The sequence below is a fragment of the Poecilia latipinna genome, unplaced genomic scaffold, assembly GCF_001443285.1.
Source record: "Poecilia latipinna isolate Pla-1442-1.1 unplaced genomic scaffold, P_latipinna-1.0 Scaffold286, whole genome shotgun sequence".
NCBI lineage: Eukaryota > Metazoa > Chordata > Actinopteri > Cyprinodontiformes > Poeciliidae > Poecilia > Poecilia latipinna.
In genome coordinates, this window is record NW_015112902.1 from 43,955 (window position 1) to 56,876 (window position 12,922).

Below are 12,922 nucleotides of genomic sequence, written 5' to 3' on the forward strand. Positions count from 1 at the left end.
GCTGCTTTTAACACTTAATTTCTAAAATATTCCTCCATGTGTTGCTATGGTTACAGCACACGTTTTCTGGTACAGGAATAATTGATGAAGAAAGCTGGAACCAAAGATAGTCAAACCAAAAGGTAAGACACCAGTTACCTTTTGCAAAGTGCAAGAATTGCCTACAAAAATTTATATTTGGATTAACTTTTCAAGGAAAACACACACACACTTTTTTCCCCAGTTATTCCCCGCAATCCAAGGCTACTTACAAGCCCATATAAAAGCTTAGAATATGGATACAGATTGGGAAGGGACGATGTAGGCTTAAAATATTAAGACAATTATTTATATTTATTGAAACTTTCATGGAAACAACACAAAAATAGTAAAAGTGATCACTTCTCTCTGGCCCGGCCCCCCCCACACACACACATACATATGTAATTCAGTATGCACAATATTGCACAAGACTGCTTGGATTAAATGCATTGACTTTCAATGCCTTTTATACCCATATCTGTTACTGATGTAAGTACTGGGTTAATTAAAAATAAATAATTGCAAATGTTCTCAATTGTAACTTGATTTATTCAGTTTCTCATGCCAATTTGGTGTCCTGAGTCAGTCATTTTGCCAAGTCATATTTTCTTCCAATGACGTAATGTAAGCATTATGCCATTACATTCCTATGCAATCCTGATTGATTCTCATTTCACTTCAGTGCTAAGCTGGACACGGGCCCTGTGTCACATATATTACATTCCGTCACTGCTGACTGGATGACATATTTCATTATGAAGGTGCAAGGTTGGCAACAATGTCAGAGTTGTCATAATGGGATATGAAACAAGTTTGCCACATGCTGCTTTCCTAAGTAAGTTGGTTCATTTGTCAGGTTATGCAGGGTCTCCTGTATGTTTTTTGTTGTTTTTTTATTGACCATTAAACAATATTAGGTTCTGTTCTGCTTGTGTCAGCTCTTCTAAAAGCTAAAGCTGATGACATGGCAGAGAGACAACTGCGAGCGGATGCGAAGCGATTGTCTCATTTGGCCAGGTGTTTACCCCGCGCAGTTTGTCGATTTGCAATAATCGTTTGTCGGTGCTCGATCACTATGTGCTTCACTGCCACACGGGTCAAAACATAAGAGTAATTTTATAAATTAAAAAAATAAAATAAAATCTTTGCCGAGTCAAGCTCTTTCGCAAAAATAATTGGTGATAAAAAAGTAAGGTTGTTTCTTAAAATCAATTTTGGCTTGTGTTCATGCACAACACAAAGCAACATGGAGCTGTTGCTTCTGTGTTGCAACAAAAGCAACATGGAGCTGTTGCTTCTGTGTTGCAACAAAAGCAACAGTAGTCCTATGTACTCACTTAATGAATCACCTGGTCATGTTTATTTAGTGTGTAGTGGCATTTTTAAATCCCTGGTGGCATATTTAACTACATTAGACTTCATTTGATGTCACAAGGCTTGGTGTATATGACACAATGGTTTATCCTATTCCCAAGACTCGTTTTTCCACTGTTACTAAAGTATCTACAAAACAGATGGTTATTCAAGCTCCAGCTTCACAGTGTTATAAACCATCCATCCATCCATCCATCCATTTTCTGTACACCCTTTCCCCTAGTGGGGTCGGGAGGGGTGCTGGAGCTCATCTCCAGCGAATGTTTCGGGCGAGAGGCGGGGTACACCCTGGACAGGTCGCCAGTCTGTCGCAGGCATTATAAGCCAAATATGTTTTATAATGTTGTCAGTCAGTTTCCTTAAAACTGAATGACTGGTTTCCAGGCCTCTCAGGTCTTATGGACCTGATCTGCCCTGCATCCCCACAAACATAGAGAAGCAGCATTCAGTTTTTATGCAGCTCACTTCTGGAACAAGCTTCTAGAAAACTGAAAAGAGATGAATTGCCATGTAGCCCTCAAAAATCAGATTTTTCCATTTGAAAAATAGAAACATTTTTCAAAAACAGAAATCTTTAAAATGTATTTTATACACTAAGCATGAAATTATTTTTAACAGTTACATTTGCTCTTAAGATAAACATAATGGCAGCAAAACATTTAAACAAGAAATTACTAGTATACTGTAATAACAAATGTATAAAAAATACTAAAACATTAACTGCTGGTTCTAGTACAGGTAATTTTTTTTTCTTTTTAGCCATGCAGTATAAACTGCTTATTGCATGAACCAAACCATGGTTCTTCTTTTTCTCTGCATATCCAACTAGCTTTGTTAGTACAATCCCTGTCATTTGCTATAATATGAAAGTGTCCACACTGACCCAAATTCACAGCAGAGTTAAACACACATCCTTGCATGGAGCAGGGGGGCATCTCTAAAAGCAGATGTCAAACCCTAGTGTGACAGCAATCACTGCTCTCTAGAGCCAAATTGTGAGAGTCTAATAAAAAATCTGCTAAAAGTAAAGCATGAAAACTGAAATTAACAAAGCAGCCAATATGCTTTGGGAACTGGTATTCCAGTAATGCAATGTACTGCTATTCTCGGAAGAGCTATATTGAAATGCATGAAATATGCAAGACTCAATTGAGAGCAGTTGGATTAACTGCCATTGCCATTGTATTTTTCTTAATTTTATGGTGACCACCAAATTTGGAAAACATAAAAATATACCCGTTCTATATTTGCAATAATGTCTTGTTGTTTTGTATGTTCTAGAGGTGAAGTACTGCCACTTGTTAAACCAAAATCAATGCTGAATTAAATGAATATGTTCCATTTTACTTCATGTGAGAATGCCTAACAATGTCACTATTAGACCAGAGTTTGGGTTGTTGTGTGTCATCACTCTAAATCTGCATATCAAGTGTAAAGCCTCTCAATATGCTTGTATTTTAAAGCTTGCATGTTTTACTTGTCTAAATCACACCACAGTTCAGTTAATGTTTAGTGTTTGGGATTAATTTGCAACAGAGGTCTCCTATAAATAGGTCAGTTGTGAGTGCTCATCTCTAATCCTACATCATATGGGATTTGTTTATGACTTTGGTACAATGAAATGAAGTAACTAAGAAAAACTATTCCAATCCAATATCAAACTGCATTCAGCTGCTTTGAGTGACACTAAGTATTAAGTACAACTTTTATCATTGTATATCTTGCAAGGTATAATCAAAAGATCATTCCGTTGACATGGTAACTCATGAGTATCTGCTTCATTACATGCAGGGCTTTTCAAAAAGTATGATCAAGAATGATCAAATTTATGCCTATGATATCTTCATTTCATTTAAAAATGTAGATATAGTCTAAGTGATCAAACTAACAATCACATTCTTTTAGAAACTAACAAATTAAAATTTGTTCTGAAAGTGAAGCACCGTTTAGCTTTTGAAATGGGGACCAATACAAATTAAGAGGAAAAACACTTTGTGGGTTCATGTCGCCATTACTTTTACAGGCGTGTCCTTTTCCCACACAATGAGACAAGAGATTAGCAGATAGTGACATTAAAATTTAGTTTACAAAGTTCCGGTAAAGGATATTTCATTTGGTTTATAAGACCAGAACGCAGAAACGGTTTCATGAAAATGGGTCATAGGAGCTTAACCTTGTGAAACTTTTAGGTTCTTGCTACAGGGATGAATGTTCCACATTATTTGCAAAAAGGATTAAAATCTTGTAAGCCACGGCTTAATCTAAGCCAAACTTTTTACATGCGGTTTTGCACCAAAAAGGCTAGTTACTCCAAAGAATAGCGTCTCAAATTGTGCAGTAAATCACATTTGGTGGTCTCTCAAATTATTTAAAGTGTAGCTTTTTGCAAAAGACCTTTAGTTCTGTTATTTAGTGTTTAGTGTTTTATTTTCTTACACTGAAGGAAAATTTCAATGTTCTCCACACTTAATCTGCTTCAAAGGCAAAAGCTAAAAATATGGCAACAAAACAAAAAAAAATTACTAAAGTATCTTCCCACTAGGAGTGGTACTTTCATGAAAATCAAAAAACAAAAAAAAGGATACATGCACAGTTAATCGCTTAATAATAGAAACTGCACAAACTGCTGGCCCAAACCTAACCTACTGTGATCATTACCAGCTTGACTGGTGATCCGCAGACCACAGAATTTGTCCAGTCTTTAAACACACCATTGTTCCACAGCTATTTGTCAGTGAAATAAGCACATCTTAAGTTCGGAAATTTCTTGTGTGTAAAATAAGAGTTTGAGTTCTCCATTTACTACTCGCTCTCCTTTTTCCTTTTGACCTTTCAACCTCTGTGTATTTTTGAAGATGCAGGATTTGGAAATGTTGGGACCCTTTGGAAAATTTTGATGTAGACAAAACAGATTTTAGTAGTCCTTGTTGTTAAAAGTTAAATTTGATATTGGTAAGTAAAATCCTCGCACAAATAACTGGAAATCATCTACAAAAGTCTGAGGATACTACCTTACAAGAATCAAAAATTGTCATCGTCTCAAACAACACCTATCCGTGCAACACAAATAAAATCCAAACTGAACTGAGACGTTGCTTGCTTAAGAAAGTGACTCTGATCTTATTTGTCGCCTCAGTGTGATTATCTTAATAAAAGCCTGGAACTAACTGCCTCAAATCCAAACAAAAAGCTGATAAAAGGTGATTTTTTTTTTTTAAGAGGTCGTCTGCTTAATCTCACCCACTACAAGCTGTTACAGCAAGCAGCAGCTGTATCATCTTGATTTACTTCAACGGTTAGCATTCAAATTTTCCAAGGTAAAAGAGAAGTCAGGCTGTTGCCTAACAACAGAAGTTAATTTACCAAGACAAGACACACAATGTGTCGAGGAGGAGCTGGTCAATCCTGAGAGACGTAAAAGCCTGAGAGAAGCGAGACTTCTGAAACACAAAAGTTATATGAAAAAGAGTAAAGTAGGGTAACACCATTTACACAAATTATATTTAAAGACACATACTGACATCATCTGGCAGACATACAAAACTTTTCTACTGAGCTGTAAGAAATGATCTTTAATAACTTCCCACTGCCAACATGGTTGATTGATCCTGAATAGCTGAAAAAAAGAAAACATAATGGAAGTGAAGGAGGGTGATGTGATTGTGAATTACTAACGGTTCTTATTATTGAACTGTGACTGCTCTCTAAATGCCTCACACATACAACACAAAGGTAACTAAACCCCACCGTATTAGATTTATTAGATGTAGTTAGATTTGCCATGACATTATAAAATCAAATTTACAACAATTATGGTAAAAAGGTCACATTTTAACACTTAAAAATAATAGATTGTGTGCAATCATAAATGATTAATGATGGTGTTCCTAGAATATACTCCAAGTTACTTCAACCCAAAACTTTTAAACTTTATTAAAGTACTCTATCCTTTCCATGAATAATGCTAACTTTATGACAACATTTCTGACACAATGGTAAGATTAGGGAAACCAACCAGGACAAGAAGCAATTTTGTAGGAGTTTGTAGCATTTAGGGTAGCTAGGAAACTATCCTTAAAACTGCTGCTGAGCTGTTGATGAGTTCAGAGAGATGAGCATGTACTACAAAGAGGAATGAAGTTAAACACAAACAGCCTTTCTGTATAGACCAATTTAACTAGAGCACAGGTTGTGCTCTGTAAAACTGTCCTCCACATAGCCATGATAAAGTGAATGTGAATGTATAAATATCATATTATGCAGTGCACAACCATCTGTCATGGGGAATAATAGTAGCATTTACTTTAGGCAGATTATTTAATACAAGAACACAATGTAAAATTGAAACAGAACAGTAGAAGATGCATGGTTGAGGTCACAAACAGCACCCACTGAACCAAGAGTAAATATGTCTTGCAAACTGGATAATTCCATGAATTTTTAAACTGAATTTTAAACATATTTTTTGATTTTTCAAAGATAGTTTTATTTTCTTGTCTTAGAACTATCTTTGAAAAAGTTACAAACAAAATCTTAAAATACCAGGGACACACTTGCTTGTCTTAGAAAGATTGACTGATAAAAAATTGATAGCTGATGTTCTTTTTTTTTGCCTTCTTTCTTTCCTTCCTTCCTGTCTGTCTGAGCATAAACATTGGTCACAGATTCTACCCTTTCATGAATTTTCCAAATGAATTCACATGAATAAATCAAGCCAAAGAATTGGTGAAGCGTAGCAGAATGTATATACATCTATAAAAAAAGGCTGGCCTTCCAAAGCCCATAAAAAGTTTATCTGATTTCTTTTAGGTTCGACATTACAGAAAGCTGTTTTGAGATGAATGCTTCAGCAGAAAGCCTAATCAGCCATGACTACAACTCTCAAAACCAATTGACCAGAATAAATACACTATAGACAAGATTTGTGACAACAACTGAATTCATAGCATAGCAGATTAGCATAACGAAATCAAAGTGTTTTTGATCCTGGAACAGGTTTGCTTGGTCTCACATATATAAGGTCAACTTCACATTCACTCTGCTCTTAAACTCTTTCCACATAGCCTTCTTTGGCTAAAAGCTAAGCTTTCACAGCATTCTGAAGTACAATAAAAATTTAACTATAAGAAGAAGATCCATGTTTGACTTTTGATCAAACAACTCAACCGGAAACTCCAAAAAGGATAACATACATTCAGACTCTTTACATCAGTAATATGTTTCGCAGCACTTGTTCTTCAATGAAGAATAAAAAGCTTTAGAAGGTAAATGGGTAGAAAATTCATTGCGTAACAAGTGAGTTGTTTAAATCTCAAAGCAGCAACCATCAACCAGAAGCAGCTTTTTAATAAGACCAAGTTATATGTTTTTATTTTTTATTCAATTGTTATATCAAACCAGCATTATCTCATGTTACATATTGCATGTTTCCTCATATCATGCATCCCTAAGAAGGATGACAGACATGGGTAACTGAGGCTGGATGGATGAATTGATTGTTCCTTCTAGTCGGTCATAATACTGTAGAAAGTAACAGTTGGTAGAAAGACATTAATGTTCATGGACCTTTCAATGGGTACTGTGGGTGCAGTTCTGGTGTATGGAAAATGCATATAATAAGAATTTGAAGAGAGTAAGCTCATTCATTCTTGCTTCCCCATGCTGCTGCTGACAGTATATTTTAAAGCACTACTGGCTCATCTACTTAATTGTTCATCATTATACAATACATTTTTTGTCTTTCAACAATCAAGTGTGGGTATATAGATGGAATAAAAACCCAGTTAATTAAGCATATTCCCATATCACATGCCATTCAGTGGAATGACAACACTATTACAACATATTATATCATGTTAAAAACATACAGCAAGTACAATCTTTACCACACCGACTCAGTGTATCCTGTCAAGACAATGCAGTTTAATTGTGTCGGTGTTCCCTTTATTGCCTCATCTCCTACAAACTATAAGGCACATGTGCACAAGTGAGTAAAAAGTAGAGGCCAACGGCACAAGCAATCCTGTTCCAGTTGGAGGGGAAACCATGGCTACCTCAGAGCCATGCTTCTATTTAACAACAGGGGGGTTTATGGTAGTCTGTCAATAACACTCGCTCTCCCAGGAGACAGGAAACACAAAACACTCCTGGCTGTCATTGATTGCATAGTCTCGCTCATAAATTGTGTCCTTTCCTTGAAACTGACAGAAAGAAAGGGACCGTCTACCTCAAATCACATGCAGTAGCTGATTCAGAACATTTAGATGATTGCATAAAGATGACCGTCAGATCTTGCAATAACAGCATACCGGCTGAGCTGTGTCTTCAAAACGATGATTTTCTTCAATGAAGGACAAATTGTCTTGTAACTGTTAGCACTGTGTCTGAGAGAGCAATTTTCTTTTCATTTTAATTTGAGAATGGCTACTTTTCAATCTCATTTTAAAGCATAAGGTACAAACAGATGCCAAAAATCTAACAAACATTAGCAAGATATGTTTGGAGGTTTAGCAATCGGTAACACTTCTGTGTAACAACAGAATTCAGCACTTACAATGTACAGTAAAAATATAGACATATATATTGTATTCTAAACAGTGAATCAAAAAGTACTGTATAAATTAAGGTCTCAGGCAGATGGTTAGACAGTGATAAACATATGCAACTATTTCCCAAAGGGCGGGAGAGAGTCTGTCCAAGCTTGGCAGCCGGAAAGCACAGCTTCTCCCTTGTCTGCCTCCCATCATTATCTGGTAAAGGACATATTCTGCGATGCACAAATTGTTAACTAAAATAAATATCAAGGCAGTTTCAAGAAACTCCTGAAAACCCGTTTTCATTTCTGCTTACTTGTCGAGTTTGATACCCTGATTAAGACACTGTTGTATTAAGGTAGGTTTTTAAAATTTTTGATTTTAAATATTTTTAGATTGTTTTTATTGAAAAAGAGTTAGCTCTTATTTTACTGTCGTAGTGATATGTTTCTTAGTTTTTTCCATTTAAGTTAGTCAGCATTTTAGTCTTTGAAATGGGCTTTATGATAAAACAGACAGTCATGTTGACAAATGGCGTTGACGAATATTAAAATTCAATCTAATTAAGCCACTTTGAAAAAGGGTAAAATGCTCAGAGTTCAAATTAAAACATTTGCCCAGTGACCGGAATAGGTCAATTTTCAGCTTGATAGGGAACCAGCCAGTCGGAAAATAAATAATTTGATCCTTTTCAGATTGGTGACGCCACTATGGCCAAGTGCCACCAGGTCACGCTAACAACACTACTAATGTGGATACTGTAACTGAGGCAAGAAGCTAAATATTAGAGTAGAAATAAACTGTTTAGAAATGCAAGCAGATTAAGTGCAAAGATGAAATAAGCCATTTCACAGGTAATTAATTTCTAGGACATGTCAGAACATGCTAAGTAAATAAATAAATAATTACTTTATTTTAAGTGTTACAGCTACTAGATGTGGTTAGTCAGAACGCGTACACCACTGTTCATCCACCTGGTCACAATGAGTGTCTCTCACAGCCCAATTTACTTAGTTTGCCATTTTAAAACCCCTGAAACTGCTTTCCGAGCATTCAGTAGTTTTTTCACCATTTCAACTAGTAGTATGTTTTGCAAAAAAAAAAAAAAACAAAGAAATAGATTATTTTTTATCTTGTCTATGTTTCTGTTCTTGGTTTTCCTGTGGATCCTCACACATTCTTTCAGTAATACACAAGGACACTAGTTTTAGTAATGCAAGTATTTGCTAAAATGAGATGCTAAAGACAGTTTAGAAAATCTGATCACTATACATTTTGTTGTTGTTTTAAATTAGTAAGTCTTTTACAAAATGCTATTCTCAAACATCTGGCATGATGTCTTTGCTTTTAATGTAAACAAGTCCTTGTGCCAAAATGATTAGAGAGAAATATTTGAAAGCCGTTAGTAGCAAGTTTGTTTTGTTTTGGCTTTTTGTGTTGAACCTAAAAACAAGGTTTGTTGTGAAGTCTCATTGTATAATTGAATTAAAGTCTCATCCATCGATTGTTGAGAAGGGTACAAATTTTCAAATTTATTCTTTGTAAAAAATAATAATAATAATAATAATAAAATACTTATTTTATGCTCATTCATTACCTTTAGTGAAATGCCTGTATCATTTTCAGTCAGAAACAAACTTTCTGGTTGGATGAATAGAACAAATCTAAAGTCTGACAAGTCTATGGATGATTTTAAGCATAATACTTAAAAAAAATGTGTCAACTGTAGTTTGTTCACTTATGTTGAATAGAATAACCACCATAGCGAGCAACAGAGAAGAAGACAAGCAGAAAGAGACACAGACACGCAGCGACAGAGAGGGTGTGCATGCCTTTCTGACTATCATGAGCTCAGATGCTAAATTGAGCTTTGCAAGCCCATGGGATCCTGGATCTCCAGTTACACTGAAGGGAATGTGGCAGACTACACTGGGTCTGACTTCTACTGTAACTGTACTGTACAATCGGTGAGTCCACAACGCTGACTGCACTGAAGTGATTTAAATAAGTTTATTACACTGGAAGAGAATTTTGAACTGCTGAAGAACATGCAGCTCCGCAGAAATTATAATTTGCGCTATAACATATACGGGAGGCAAAAAAAATATTACACTGGAACTTTATGTGAATACTTAAATCCACTCGTAATACACATGTCAAAGCTCGCAGCTTTCTTCATCGTGTTTGTCCGTGCTAAAAGCGCTCATTGAGACTCGGCTCTAAAGTAAGGGTGAGGCATGTAGCACCACTTTGCTACTTCGAATCCTCGACTCAAGGAAGATGACACAATGGCTAAGTCAGAAACACATACGCTGTAGATCAAAATAACTTTTCCAATAACTACTGCAGAAATAAAGCGATGAACTCCAAACAGTCTCTAAACAAAGACATTTCTGGACAATGAAATTAGACTAAAAGGAGAACTAAACGAGGACAAGTACACGCACCAACTGCACTCAAGTTAACACATTGGACGCTAATTAGGAAACAGCTGGTGAATAATTAAACATCCCCGAAAGCAAGTGTGCGGACGCGGATTCAGAACCAGAAGTGCCCGGTGCCCGTTAGCTTAGCTGCAACACTAGCCTAGCAGCCTGGCTCATCTTTGCCCGACAAGCTTTCAGCACCGGGGCTCACTGGATAGCAGCGCTCGGGAGTGAGAAAACACTGAGATTTTCAGCTAACGGGACTACTCCAGCTCAATAAATAAAGGTCGTGCCACCCTGTAGCAGAAATATTCAATATGCAGACTTTTCATGCAGCTACACCTTAAGTAGGCAAGATGGTAAGCTGTGGTTACAATGCTGAATGAAACAGCCGGACCTCGCCTAAGCTAATGTTAGCTGCACGTCTCCGGTCGTCAGGCGGTGCAGTGAGTGGAAGGCTACAGGCTGCTAGCAAAATAAATCTTTGAGCTCACAAGCCTTCTCTACCAGCTATACACGCACCTTTAACCGTTAAAGATAACTCCTGTAGCAGGTCCACAAACTGTGCAGCAGCAGCAGCAGCAGCAGCAACGCCTGGTCTCACTGAGTGCACTCCCAAAGAAAAACGGCGTCCTCCTGATCAGTTAACCTCCCCGGAGAGTAACAATCGGCTCGGTCCGGACGCTCTCCTTAATCTTGTGGTGCTGAATCTGAGGCTTACACGCTTCTGTCGGTGTGTCGGAAATGCCTCTCCTCCTCCCACGGTTGCTGCAAAATAATGACCCCCTCACAGCGCTCCTACCGCAACAACGATGCAGGCAGGTGCGGACGAAGATGCGCTAGTAACGGCGAGCTTTGCAAAATAGTGGCCCGTCTGCTCGTCTCCAGCATTGGCAAATCAGGAGCGGCTCTTTCTGTCGTTGACGCATGCGTACTCTTTAGAGTGAGCAGGATTTATTTATTTATTTATTTATTTATTTATTTATTTATTTAATTTGCCACATTATAGAAGTGAAGATCCATTCTCTCCGTGGATGGTGTTAAACTAATGCAGTAATTTAATACTCGGCTTTTATGCAGGAATATATGAAGAGTCAAAATAAAGAAGAACGTCAACAAAAAGTTTATTTCAGTAATTCAGTTCGAAAAGTGAAATTCAGGCATTATATAGATTCACTGCATGTTTTTCAAAAGTTGTTTTTTTGTTCATTTTGATGATTATGACATACATAACTGATGAAAACTGAAAGTTATTAGGTTCACATTTGATATTTTGATATTTACAATGAGAGACGCTCATATGACACCACATCAAGTTAGGAGTATTATTTTTTTTATTTAATGATATTTTAAAAGATCTTGGAGTTTCTTTGGCTTGTTAGGCGGAAATAATATCATTCCAGGTGCTTGGAAGCAAACATTTTATACTTCACAACAACAAGTCCAAATTATCCAGTTATTCCAGGCACTTAATTACAAATTCAGCAATGTGACAGCATCCATTAATTAGCAATAGTTTGTGCATTTCTCATCTGCTAGGGAAATTATGTGTGTTAACCTGATTGCACTGAATTTCATTAAAGTTTGAGCTGAGTCTTAGCTGAGTTGGAAGCAGTTGCAATCAAAGTCTAAATCATAATGCAAGATACCTGAGCGAATCAGGGCATTAACATCCTTTCAGGCTTGTGAAAAATGTTATCATTTCAGGCATTTTGATTTAACTTAATAGATTTATTTTCTGTTTGTGTACTGCCTCTGCTTGTTTTATCAATACGTATTATATACCAGGCTTGCTATCTAACAGTTTTCTTTAGAGTTGTCCTTAGATGCATTCAAGCTTTACTTTCTGTGAACCTCTGAGCTGACACAGTTTGTAGAGAACAAAACCACCATGGGAATAAACCCATCTCTGAGTTTGACAAGTTGTCAGCTTACTCTATTGTGTGTAGCACAAGCCAAAAACCTTGGGCAGTTAAAGACCATAAATATATATTTTTGTTTGTAGAGCTATGCACCAAGATTTCCTCTGAGATTTAAGGTGAGAAATGATGTTCATTCAGTGCGTATTTACTTTGATGTATGTCCACAAACCCCACACTCACCACAACAGAGTACAGTTCCTTTCCTAACTTTAAGCTATTCTATTCTTCAGGGACTGTCATCACCACATGTCCCTGCTCTGGCTTTTACTGCTCTTACAAAAAGAGGTCATCATTGGATCAATCTGCTGCACTCAAGAGCTCTACAAAAAAAAAAAAGAGAGAGAGAAAAAAGTGTTCAAATCTCGAAGCCCTCAAAATCCAACTCTTTATCCTCAAAGTGAAAGAATTAAGGACAGTAAAAGGGGACTAAGGTAACGCGTTTTTTAATTGACAACAGATCTTGATATCATATAACCAGACTGAGGTTTTGTTCGCTCCTCTCTGATGTTGTGCAAACATTATTCACATTTCCTGAATCATGAGGTGGCACTTCAGATGGCCTTGCAATCAAAAGCACAACTACTCCGGGCAGGAGAATCTTTTAGGCAAAAGCTCGTCTTCCAGCACTTCTGTTAAAAGCAAATCT

At 36.8% G+C, this 12,922-nt stretch overlaps 1 protein-coding gene across 4 annotated transcripts in view; it reads right to left on the reverse strand.

Moving 5' to 3' along the window:
• Positions 1 to 12,922, reverse strand: part of LOC106948405 (catenin alpha-2-like) — an 88,501-nt gene that overhangs the window by 28,788 nt on the left and 46,791 nt on the right. Inside the window, exon 1 of one of the 4 annotated variants that reach the window (XM_015034042.1) lies at positions 11,076 to 11,247. The exons of 1 other annotated variant lie outside the window; for it this stretch is intronic. The gene's annotated coding sequence lies outside the window, so the exon portion shown is untranslated. Of the gene's footprint in view, positions 1 to 10,876; positions 11,248 to 12,922 lie in introns of those variants that run through there. 2 more of the 4 variants (XM_015034040.1, XM_015034045.1) reach the window with 2 other exon arrangements.